Below are 12,480 nucleotides of genomic sequence, written 5' to 3'. Positions count from 1 at the left end.
ATTTAATTAAAGATGTATATATATATCCTTTCGGTGTCGATGAATTAAGTACCACTTCGCACTGGGGTCGATATAATCGACTTAATCCGTTTGTCTGTCTTTGTTTATCCTCTCTATGTGTAGCCCCTTGTGGGCAGAAAAGAAATAAGAAATATCATTCAAGTTAACATATCTCGAAGATGACATATGAGAATTCAGTTTTTGCTGAACAACTGATTTGTTTATAGTGATTATATATGTGCTGTATATTACCTCACTCTCTCCAGGAACTCGACATTGCTAGCACAAGTGTAGTACATGTCAAATGTCGAGTGACCTCAGAGCAACATGAAATGAAGTGGTTGCTGAAAAGTATAACGAGCCGTCCGGTTCGGGAAACGAACCCACGCTCTAGCGGTCTTGAATGCGTTATTTTTCCTGCTTGTGATTTGTTGTTTCCGCCCCGACATACGAAACTCGGACTTTTATCATGGCTACCGAATAATTGTCACATATAATATTTAACAGATAAATTCTATTTACATAATATCGAGGTCTCTTTCATTCCTTTGTTGTCTTGCCATCTCTATCAATATATATATATATATATATATATATATATTCAACTTAGCTGAGTTATTTTGATGCGAGTGCTTGAGTATATTTCCAGCCAAGTAGGAACATTTCCTTTTCTACTTTTACACCAAGGCCTAACAATTACACAGAAATTATAAAATGTTATTCAGATATGAACACTACTTCTATTATATCATGCAGCTAACTATCTCCCATTTACGGCTCTCTCTCTCTCTCTTCTTAATTCACATGTTCATTAAGACATGGAACTCAGTTACTAAAACGCCTTTGCTTTTACCACATTGAAAAAATGGGGAAATATAGTTTTTGTGGTGTTTATTTGTATTATCTGCTCTCAGCTGAGCATGTACTATACTACTTTATGAACATGATACCACATACATATTCATCTATTACATATAGCTAGTGTTATCAATTCAATTTCTCATTTTTAGAATGTTCTACACTATCTAGTTTCGATTACTATTTCCAGTGTGTATTTGTCTAATATTTTTAGCGATTCGAATGACATTTGCTTACTATTTCTAGCCGGCGACATGTCCACTTATTATTATTGTTTAATCCCATGTAATTTGTTATTGAGCAGATTTATATTTATTCAAGTTATGAGCGTCTCTCTTAATTAGAAATAAATCTTGGGCTACAATTTTCACTAGGTTCGTTCCGTTCCCATGTTGGAAGAGTATGATTTGAAGTCGAATTGTCTGTAATTTCTAGCTGGTCAAATGATCATTTAGGGCTTTCCTCGGAGAGATGTACTGCAGTAGATGAGTTGCATATTTGACAATTATTAAATTATGTTGCCAGAGCATCCATCGTTACAGTAAATTCACATACGGCAGTTATAAAGTCTCTGCAGGAATTGGATAATAGTTACTAAAGGAATATTAATGTTCTAATGTGTAATAGAAATACAATATTACTCATACAATTGCAGAATATCTTAAGACAGTTATTTACTCACGTCCAAGAAAATTTTACAAACAAAATTTTACGAATCGCAAAATATTTTAGTTTTACTCCATACTCCGTAAAGCGATGCTTTGGGATTTATAAAATGATAAATATAATTAACATTACGGTAATATTACCGACTATTGGACAATTCTTTAGATTAAAGATATTCCCTATTTCTATATGCATTATTTTCGGTCGGATTTCGTAATTCGTCTTACGTAAAAAGACCCACGACTGGATAGGATCAAGTGAGTGTAGGCATGTCATTATTAAGTAAAAGCGTTGGTTGAAAGATAACGAAGTTACTACCTTTTGTTAAGAATTAAATACTATATTTAATAAACATCTTTCTAATCATCGGTTATGTCAGAGGAAATAAAAGAATGTAGATTCAGCACAATATTTAATGAATCAGTATGTAAGTGTGATAATTTTAAGATAGATACCTAAAAAATATTTTTCATATGCATGAACATTTCGTTAAGTTGGTGTACTGATAACGAAAGCCTAAATAATTTTAGTACATAGATAGATAGATAGATAGATAGATAGATAGATAGATAGATAGATAGATAGATAGATAGATAGATAGATAGATAGATAGATAGATAAATAGATAGATAGGTTGATAGATAGATAGATAGACAGACGGACTTACTTGCATACATACATATATATGTACACACACACGCACACACACGCACACACACACACACACACATATATATACCAACACGCGCACACATACATACATACATACATACATACATACATACATATATCTCTAATTATATGATTGAACAATGATTTTGAACACGTAAATATGTGGGTGTACAATGATTGATTGATGTGAATATGAATTAGTTGGCATTAATACAGTAACAACACAAAATTACGTGGTTCTTCTTTAGATGCAGTAAATTACCAAAACATTGTTTAATTTCTTTAATTTTCATATGCTACGGTTATTATATTAAGCGAATATTTTCACGAGATGTAGGTGAGATAACTGGTCACATTTTCTTTTCGATTCAATTTCGTACTATTTGATAAATCGTATATCATATTTATAAATTTATTTTCCTTGGGAGACTTCACATTTCTACAATAATTTTCACACCGAGTCTAAAAGCATTATTAGATTAATTAGGATTGGTATTATTACTGAATATTTCATATGATCTATATGGGATTTTTGATATGCACCAAAGCTGTTGACACAACTTTTTGATGTACATGAAGTATACTAAAGGCTTACAAGACAATATTGTGTGTTACTTTCGGCATAACTGTGGCGATGTTCTCATTTTAATCTTTACCACTACCGATTATCTATACGATTGAGGACTGGCACTCAATGTTACGACGTTGCTTATACGAATACGATTATCAAAACAACGCGATCGAAGATAGAAATCATATCACATGAGGTGTTACTCTTTCATCACCACTAAATTCGACCCATCAGCTATCCACGAACGTATTACTTAAATACCCATAACGTTTAACGGTGTAATACTACTGGATAGAGCAATTTACATATTGAACAAATTCTTCACAGCCTTGGGGTTTTTTAAAATCTCATTTTGAAAAAAAAAATTATATATACACATGCTGATATACGACCTACGTTGGACTACTAATTCGCATAATCACCGAACCTGGAGCTTAACTATGGTCTGACCATAGCACTTGCTTAGCATTACCTGACATCTTTGGGTCTTATTGACACCATTACCTCTCACAATCTTTCTCTCTCTCTCTCTCTCTCTCTCCTCTCTCTCTCTCTCTCTCTCTCTCTCTCTCTCTCTCTCTCTCTCTCTCTATATATATATATATATATATATATATATATATACGACGCTCTTCTTCCAATCTCCATCTACCGAATCCACTCAGATGGATCTTGTCGTCAAGTAGAAGACACTGGCCCAAAGTGCCATGTAGTGGAACTGAACCCGGAACCCTGTGGTTGTGAAGCAAGCTTCTTACCACAAAGCAACGCCTATATATATATATATATGCATGTGTGTATATATATATATGTATGTATACACAGTCACATACACATACAGTCACACACATATATATATACATATAAGTAGACTGAAAGAGCGAGGGAGGAGAGATAGATAGACAGGCAATCAGACAGGCAAACCAACAGACAGAATCTTCAATCGTCTACGTTCTTTGTGAAGGAAATATCGCTATGTTTTTATTCTTTTCTAATATCGACCTCCTTTCACACTTGTTGCAGTGCATCCAAGTGGTTATACCTACTTTAATAAATTTTTTGCCTAATGAGGCACATAGCGTCGCTTCATTTCTCGACTATCAGTCTTATCTCCTCGTAAATCCAATCTTCTGAAGATTCTTGTATTTTATGCTAAATTAACCGAGGCTGTTTTTCGAGTTATATAGAAATTGTAACTTACGCTTGTGTGCTGAATAAATATGTTGTTGTTTTTTTTTTTTGCGTTGTATAGTTTATGAATTATTTCGGTGAAAGTTAAGCTTCTTAATATTTATTTGTGTGTTTGTCTAACATACATAGTTTAATGCTTAACGCATGTTATTTTTTAATACAACTAATGAAAATAACCAAAAGATGTCGGCAGTTTATACATATTTGAGTATGAGTTTAAGCAATCGCTGAATATCCTCTGAACTCATATCTATCTATTCATGCTTCACTGAAAAGCAAAAATGTCATATTTATATTTCTAGCGTAAGTATATATATTAATTTGGGAATATCTGTAAGTAAAGGTCAATTTCGTGGATGTTTCGTAACACATAATGATATACATTGATAATGCTGTTTCGATATTCAGCCACGATCTTTCGGTTTACAATAATCTACAAGTATATCTAGATGAAAGCGAAATGTAAGTCACTTAGGAACGTAAAATAGATTGGAACCTAATGTTGCTAAAACCCACATGCCTATATCGAGACGTAGATATAGATATTACATATAGATGAAGATGTGGATATATATATATATATATATATATATATATATATATATATATATATATAATATATATACATATATATATATAGCTGTAGATGTAGATATATATATAGAGACGTATAAAAGGAGAGAGTTTTTAATTCAGGACACATTAAGAATCCGAAGTTTTATCAGCATTTCAGTTACAAGACACATTACAGTCGGCCTCACCATAGTAATTACAATGAAATATATGGAGAAATATTTTTGGAAAAATGCAAAGGACATATCGATTCTAGTTTTCGAAGCCCCATTACTCCACAATATTTACAATGGCAATACAATACATCGACCTCTCGACCAATGAAATACACGGTCGCTTTCTTAATTTCTGAATCCGGGATTTTGTCAGTGCATTTCTTAAAACAGCGTATATTTCGAACTTCGTTTGGTTTGAAAAATGTATTCGTCATTTAATTAAAAGTAACTATCTTGATAGTAACCAGTGTAAGACAAGTTTTAGATTTATGTTTCAACACACAATTTCTCATTTAATATTTTTGTTATTAGCTACTTTATATTAATATTTTTGTTATTAGCTACTTACATAGCTGATTTGTCGAAAAGCATTGAGTGTTAATTTAAAATGATTTCCGATATTCCAATCACGACATACAGTTCATTGATCGCAGAAGGAATGTTAAAATGTCAGGTAGAATCGGTAAGATTTGAAATAAAAAATACAGCAGAGCTGTCTTGCCATGCACCCTAGTAATTCCACTTACCGCCGGTTACATTTTAAATTTCAAATTTCTCAAGTCAAAAACATAAAATAAGAGAAGTGAATGAAACTGAAAATAAACAAAAAATAGGTCTAGACTGTTTCCAAAAGAAGTTTGCTAAATATAATCATCTAGCAACTTAATGAGAAAATCTGAACAATAACTATTAAACAACGTCAGCAAAGTAATAATTTGCGACGTGTAAAATGCCATTGAAAGAATTTGTACGCGACTTTCAGTGGACAATATTTGGATATTTTGAAAAGATATTGTGAGAAAAAGGAGGAAGGTTTATGATAAAAATGAATAAAGTGTCTTAGAAATTGTTTTGTAGATTAAAAAGTTTGGTAATAAGTGTTTTAAAAAGTAAATGATTTTCATAATGTTGAAAACAGTCCTGATAGCTAGAATAAAATTGTGGTTGTGGTGGTGGGTGACATAAACATTATAATATTGACTGAGAGATAATATCAAACGATTGCGAAATGCACACATATAAACACATACACAAGTTTGCATGTGGCACATAAACACGCAACGCAAGATATGTGACATATACACACACCCCAACACGCATATATAACATAGCTTTAATTAAAAGAATTGAAGCTAAATTGAATATTACAAAGTTTTTCCCAGGTTTAAATAAGAACTAGAATGTAAGCATGTTTCTACACTAATCATGTGTAAGAAGAAAAGTATCTTGACGGACCGTTTAATTTTTGTCACTCGCTCCTCGGAGAAGATGTAACAATCATAAGCATATAACAGTTGCTTATAAAACAATCCTGAATTACACAACATCGTAGTGGATATCATTATTCGTATATGAGTACTTTTGACGGTCTTGCTATTTATACACACAGCAGTATAAATCTCGAGGAATGAAATATATTTGAATATTTTGCAACCAAAGAGGAGTCAAATAAAACTATGACTACAAACGCAATCTTTGTATTCTACTAGTATGCGAAGATACGTCACGGTTCCACCGACTAGCATTTCCTGGTGCTATATCAAACGCAGTTACATCCGCAGTGAATAGCCTTTAAAGAGATCTAAGAAGCGTATGTATCAAAATTAGGATATTTCTTATGGTGCTAACATAATTCATAAGCGTTTATGGGCAGGTGATCTATATAATCGAATGGAGTAGGGCGCCGCCTTCTGTTCTGTGCAAGGAACGGTAAGCAAGTTGGGAAAATTACCAGTCACAAGATATACATGGCCTTCTTTTCGAAAATATTTTCATACACACATCACCCCCACTACCACCACCACACAGAGCGAAAAATACTAAATACGTGACATGAAACTTCACAACACACGTGGACACCCACTCACACACGTTATACATAAAAAACAGAAATGTATGTACTTGTGACATACATTTTTGCTACTACAGACACAAATACGTGTGCACTTACACGGACAAAAGTGTATATGTGAATATATGTGCACAAGTGCAACTGTTGGAGTTGCAGGTTACACCTATATTGGCCTAGTTTTTTTTTTATAAATACATATATAGGAGAAGCTGACAGCATTTACATTACAATGGTCATTTTATGCATAAAATTCTTTTGTGCACTCCAAAATTGATCGATGTATATATATATTATATATATATATATATATATATATATATATATATTCCCCAACAAACAAAAGATTTACTACATATTTTTGAATTATATTAGCAAAAGTATAAGAAGTTTCATATGATTGGATATAAAATATTCATATCTCAAGTAAATGTTAAAGATAAGTAAATTTTCATTAAAAAAATCTAAATAGACCATTAATATTTCAAAACTGTGACTCCATTTTCTCTTTTTAAACAAACGCATAAAGCACTTGCGAGAAAAGTGCATATATGGTATATTAAACTGTAGTGCATAACAATATGGACTAAATATCATCATGAATTTCTTCTCCAGTCATCGTATGTTAAGAATACTTGAAAAAGATTGCTCTCCTACCGCGTGGTACGGTGTTCAGTATCACAACGTGATATCAAAGCCGATGTCTTCTGCTACGCCACCGGTGCGATTGAAGCCCTGTGAGAGGATTCCTTCTCGGAAACTGAAAGGAACACGTCCTGTATGCATGTATATATATATATATATATATATATATATATTATATATATATATAGAGAGAGAGAGAGAGAGAGATAATATATATACATATGCATATATACATACATATATGTGCATACTTACATATATATGTATATATACATGCATATATGGATACAGGGCATCAAAAAAAAAACGTTGAACACAATAAGAAACGAAAACATAAAAACAAAAACATAGAAACGAACTTTGTTTCGAACAGCTGAAAAACCCCCAGAGAAACGAGACATACAACATAAAGAATATTCCCCTTCTTCAGATGACGCAGCTTTCAAGCTGAAACAGTTAAAGGTGTATATATATATATATATTATATATTCAGAAGCAATCTGCTTCTGAATATTTTCTACACATATATTTCAATATTAGTAGTTTAAAATTATTGGCGTCTTGACATCTCAAGCTTATAAGGAATTCACTTTATCGCGATGCCTTATAGAGAATTGATTAGACTTGTATCTTAGAAACAGCTCTACACCTCAAACTCGAGATCTCTTTTCAGCCTTGTTGAGTCTGGATATCTGTGATAAATTGGAATTTTTTTAAAGTCACCTGTATTGTATTGTTAACATCATTATTGCCTGGTTTCTAACGCAAATAATGAACAGTTAGACTAGAAAATGGGTATTTTCTACTTCAACTTATCCATGCGTAAGATGCATTATCATGTTCTCAATAACCTCCAGGTATTACTAACAACACCATAGGGAACTGAAACAGACAGGCGAAGACAAACAGTTAACTGACAGCTATAAAATGCTGTTGAAACGCTAATTGTTTTATAAGAGATCAACGACCTCAGTTAATTGTTTTTTTCTTTATTCTGTGTCTTGCAGTATCCTACCTATTGTGTAAAAAAAAACTCAAAGTTCTTGACGTTTTTGTCCTTTTGTTTTCACAATAAATTACATTGATTTACAAAACGTTTTCTGTTTGCTCTGAGGTAAGGATATGAACAGGTGTTTTTTTTTACTAATTCTGAGATGCTGAAATAAATTTTCTGAACAGTTTTGTGCTATCAGCTCTAGATTTTTTTGCCTTCACATATCCCATTTTAATTATACTGCATATAAATTCAAAATATATGTTTAATGTTATATATTTTAGAGATGAGGAATTCTGTATATCATTTACATTATTTACATTGGACAGATATGTGTCCTCATGTTTTTTGTTGTTACCACAACGTATCGGCTGGTTTACTCTCCAGTCTTCATCAGGTGTCCTGGAAGAATTTGGAACCCAACCCTAGGTTCCGAGCTCAATTTCAGGCAGTTCCTTGAATAAATAATAATAATAACATCAGCAAAAACCCCTTAGGAATAAGAACCCAGGATTGGGTTCAAGATTCAACGAGTACACCTGATGAAGGCTGAAGAGTAAGTAAGCCGAAACGTTGTGCTAACAACAAACAAGATGAGGATACATATTCGTCCACTGTAAATAATTTAAATAATAATGTATTTATTTCATCTGTTACAAAAGCATATTACAAAAAACAGCAAAAAGTATAGATACAGAATATTGATAGAACTAAACTACTTGGATAATACAATACACAGAAATCAAGTTACAACAGACAGTAGTGGCTATTTTGGACGATCTTGTGTAATTGACTCCGGGATGTCATGCAAGAACACCCAGTAAAAGTCCCCCATCATGCTGGGGTTACACTTCCCTTAGTAGTTGCTCTTCATCTTAGTAATATCTTGGTAGAACCTTTCTCCATGCTCCTCGCTCACTGCCCCGAGTTTCGGAGGGAAGAAATTGAGGTGGGAGTAGAGAACGTGAATTTTGAGTGGCATTCGGCATCTCATACCCTCATAAAACTGTAACAACTTCTCGATACACTCTTGGTAATCTAGTACCCTGGTGTTACCAAGGAAGCCATGACAGGCTGACTTAAATGCTGCCTATATTCTCACTTGCTTTAAAGTCAGAAGCTTCTCAAAGTCCTTATCCTTCAGCACCTCGCGGATTTGAGGTCCTTGAGCTTTGCAGAACCTTGTCCATGACCTTCACAAAATTCTTCATTAAACAAAGCTTGATATGAATACGAGGAAGAAGTACCTTGTTCATGTTCACCAGAAGATTTTCTTGGACACTGTGTCCACCAGGCACGAAAGTGCTCCAAGATCCCCAGTCTTATTTGCAGAGTAACTACATTAAAGAAAAAATGAAGACAAATGGTTGCTATAGATTAAAATCCATATCACACGATTTTCATTAAAGTGTAGAAACTACCATTTTATTCATGTATAATAGGCCTACATACCTTTGAAATCCCAATCATGCAATGATGAAACGCGTAGCATGGAGTTCAAAGCCAATATCCTGCCATTCCTTTGATTAATCTCTCTCTATATATTATATACACGTGCGTGTATGTATGTATGTATGTATGTATGTATGTATGTATGTATGTATCTATATCTGTCTGTCTGTCTCTCTCTTTCTATATATATATATATGACTATGGCACTCCATCGGTTACGACGACGAGGGTTCCAGTTCATCCAATCAATGGAACAGCCTGCTCGTGAAATTAACGTGCAAGTGCAAGTAGCTGAGCTTTCCACAGACACGTGTACTTTTAACGTACTTCTCGGGGAGATTCAGCGTGCGACAAGGCTGGCACTTTTAAATACAGATACAACAGAAACAAGAAGAAAGAGTGAGAGAAAGTTGTGTTGAAATAATACAGCGGGGTTCAACACCAGCCCCTGCTGTAGCTTGGAGGAGCTTTAGATGATTTTGCTCAATAAACACTCACAAATCGAAACCGCTATCCTTTCGCCGCAAGTCTGATACCCTAACAACTAGGCATCGTGCCTACACACACACACACACACACAAACACACACGCAATTGATTTAGTCAGCAATAAGCAAATGTGTATCAAAAGTGTTAGAAACACCTACATTGCTAGAAATAACAACAAAACGCTTGAATGGTGCAGTCAAAGCATGCATGCTTACAAGGACCGTAATCGACCGGTGTTTTTCGGCCATTTACGGTCCCTGTCAGCCTGAATGAATTAAATCATGTCTTTTGACCTGCAGCATTAGAGGGTTTAGCTCCTATTCCTATTACTGTAAGTGTTTCTAACACACTCGGTCTTGTTTCATATATATATATATATATTATATATATATATATATATATTATATATATATGTGTGTGTGTGTGTTGTGTGTGTGTGTGTATGTATGTATGTATATCTAATGTAGGATAACATTTTTTCGAAAAAAAATTTATCAATGGCTAGCATATTAAAAAATACCTTTAAAGGTTAAATTATAAACAACTTATTTATAAGTATGTATATATATATATTTAAATAGGTGAATGAATTATCCTATGTTTATCGTCAGCATGGGAAACTCGTTTAACCGAAACCTGGGTAGCAAATTCACGTCAGAAACACGGTTGAAGCGACCTGTCCAAGGGTAGAAACTGCGGGTTCATGTGCAGAAATGTGTGTGTTGTATATGAATAAATGAAAGAAATATATATATATATATATATATATATATATATTATATATATATATATACATATGCAATTTCGTTACTGAGTTTCAGTTGACCTTTATCCTATTATCCTACTTAGAATTTTAAATCCACTGTAGTTTTTTATACGACATTTAAATTTTTTAAATGTATTCAAGACGCCATTTCAATAAAGTTTATAAAACGCTTCACTGATATCTTCTCTAAATATCAATCACGTAAATGATCATAATTTATAATTTCGGTATCATAATAATCTCTTCTATATTTAATTTACCATCAGTTCATAATGTCTTTAACGTAAAATTATAGCCCCTGGTAATATGAAGTGTCTCTTGTATGAAATAATATTTGATCTTTGAAATTTTGAGATTTAATTTCTAGTTTTCATTTTGCGACTATTTCTGTATTTTTTGTATAAGTATTTTTTTTCCCTTTTAATGTCTCCTCACTTTCATGTATTTTTTTTTGTAATCATCCGTTTGCATTTAATTTCATTCAAATCTGTTAATACATAAATGTTGAAGGATTGACTGAGCGTCTTTGTTTTTGTCAAAATAGCAAGTTTTGATTTTATTGAAAAGTTATATATCGCTAAAAGGAAGGAATAAATTTATACCATATAATTTTGACAATCAATGATCTAAGTTCAAAGCTGTATTAGATTTCAACGTTAGGTTCGAGGCAGACATAATTTAATCCATTTACCGATCGATTATATCTCTTCACATCAGACCTGGAAGTGTACTTCAGAAATAAGAGGGCCTCTATAAAGGCCTCTAACTTCCAATAAATAGCAAGCAAAACTCCTTTAAATTGTATTGTATTATTACTTTAAAAACATGGCGCTACGTTCTAAGTTCAAATTAGAGGTCGACTTTACCTTTCATGTTTTCTGGGTAGATAAATTGAGTAATAGTGAAACACTGAGGTCGATGTAATCGACTAACTCCCTGCCACCAAATTTCAAGCCTTGTACATATAATAGATAAGATTATTAATTGAAAAACAAGGTTGGCAGAATCGGTCGCACGGCGGGGAAAAGGCTCAGGAACGTTTAGTCCGTCTTCACGTTCTGATTTCAAATTCAGTCGAGGTCGACTTTGCTTTTCCTTCTTTCAGGGTTCAATACATTACGCACTAGTGAAACACTGGGGTGGGGGCGATGCACATGACTAGTCCCCTCCCACCAAATTCCAGGCATTGTTCCTTCAGTAGAAAGGATTATTACTTTAAGGAAGATAAAATATTGGTTTCAATTGTTGGCACCAGGCCAGCAATTTCGTGGGTGGAACTGAGTCGATTGCATCGAACCCAGTGCTTAACTGATACGTATTTTATGACCCCAAAAGTATGAAAGGTAAACGACACCCCGGTGACACTTGAACACAGAACGTAATGACAGAGGAAATGCTGCTAAGCATTTTGTCCCACTCAGTCACGATTTTGTCAGTTCGCCCTTGAGAATACATAAAATATTTTTATTCTTAGGCAGATTTTATGTCTCAATATAAATTGGAATGCCTTCAGTTTAAAGACATTCATAATACTTTTCAT

Source organism: Octopus sinensis, linkage group LG5, assembly GCF_006345805.1.
Source record: "Octopus sinensis linkage group LG5, ASM634580v1, whole genome shotgun sequence".
Lineage (NCBI taxonomy): Eukaryota > Metazoa > Mollusca > Cephalopoda > Octopoda > Octopodidae > Octopus > Octopus sinensis.
The sequence above is the reverse complement of the archived record's forward strand: the minus strand, read 5'-3'. Positions refer to the sequence as shown.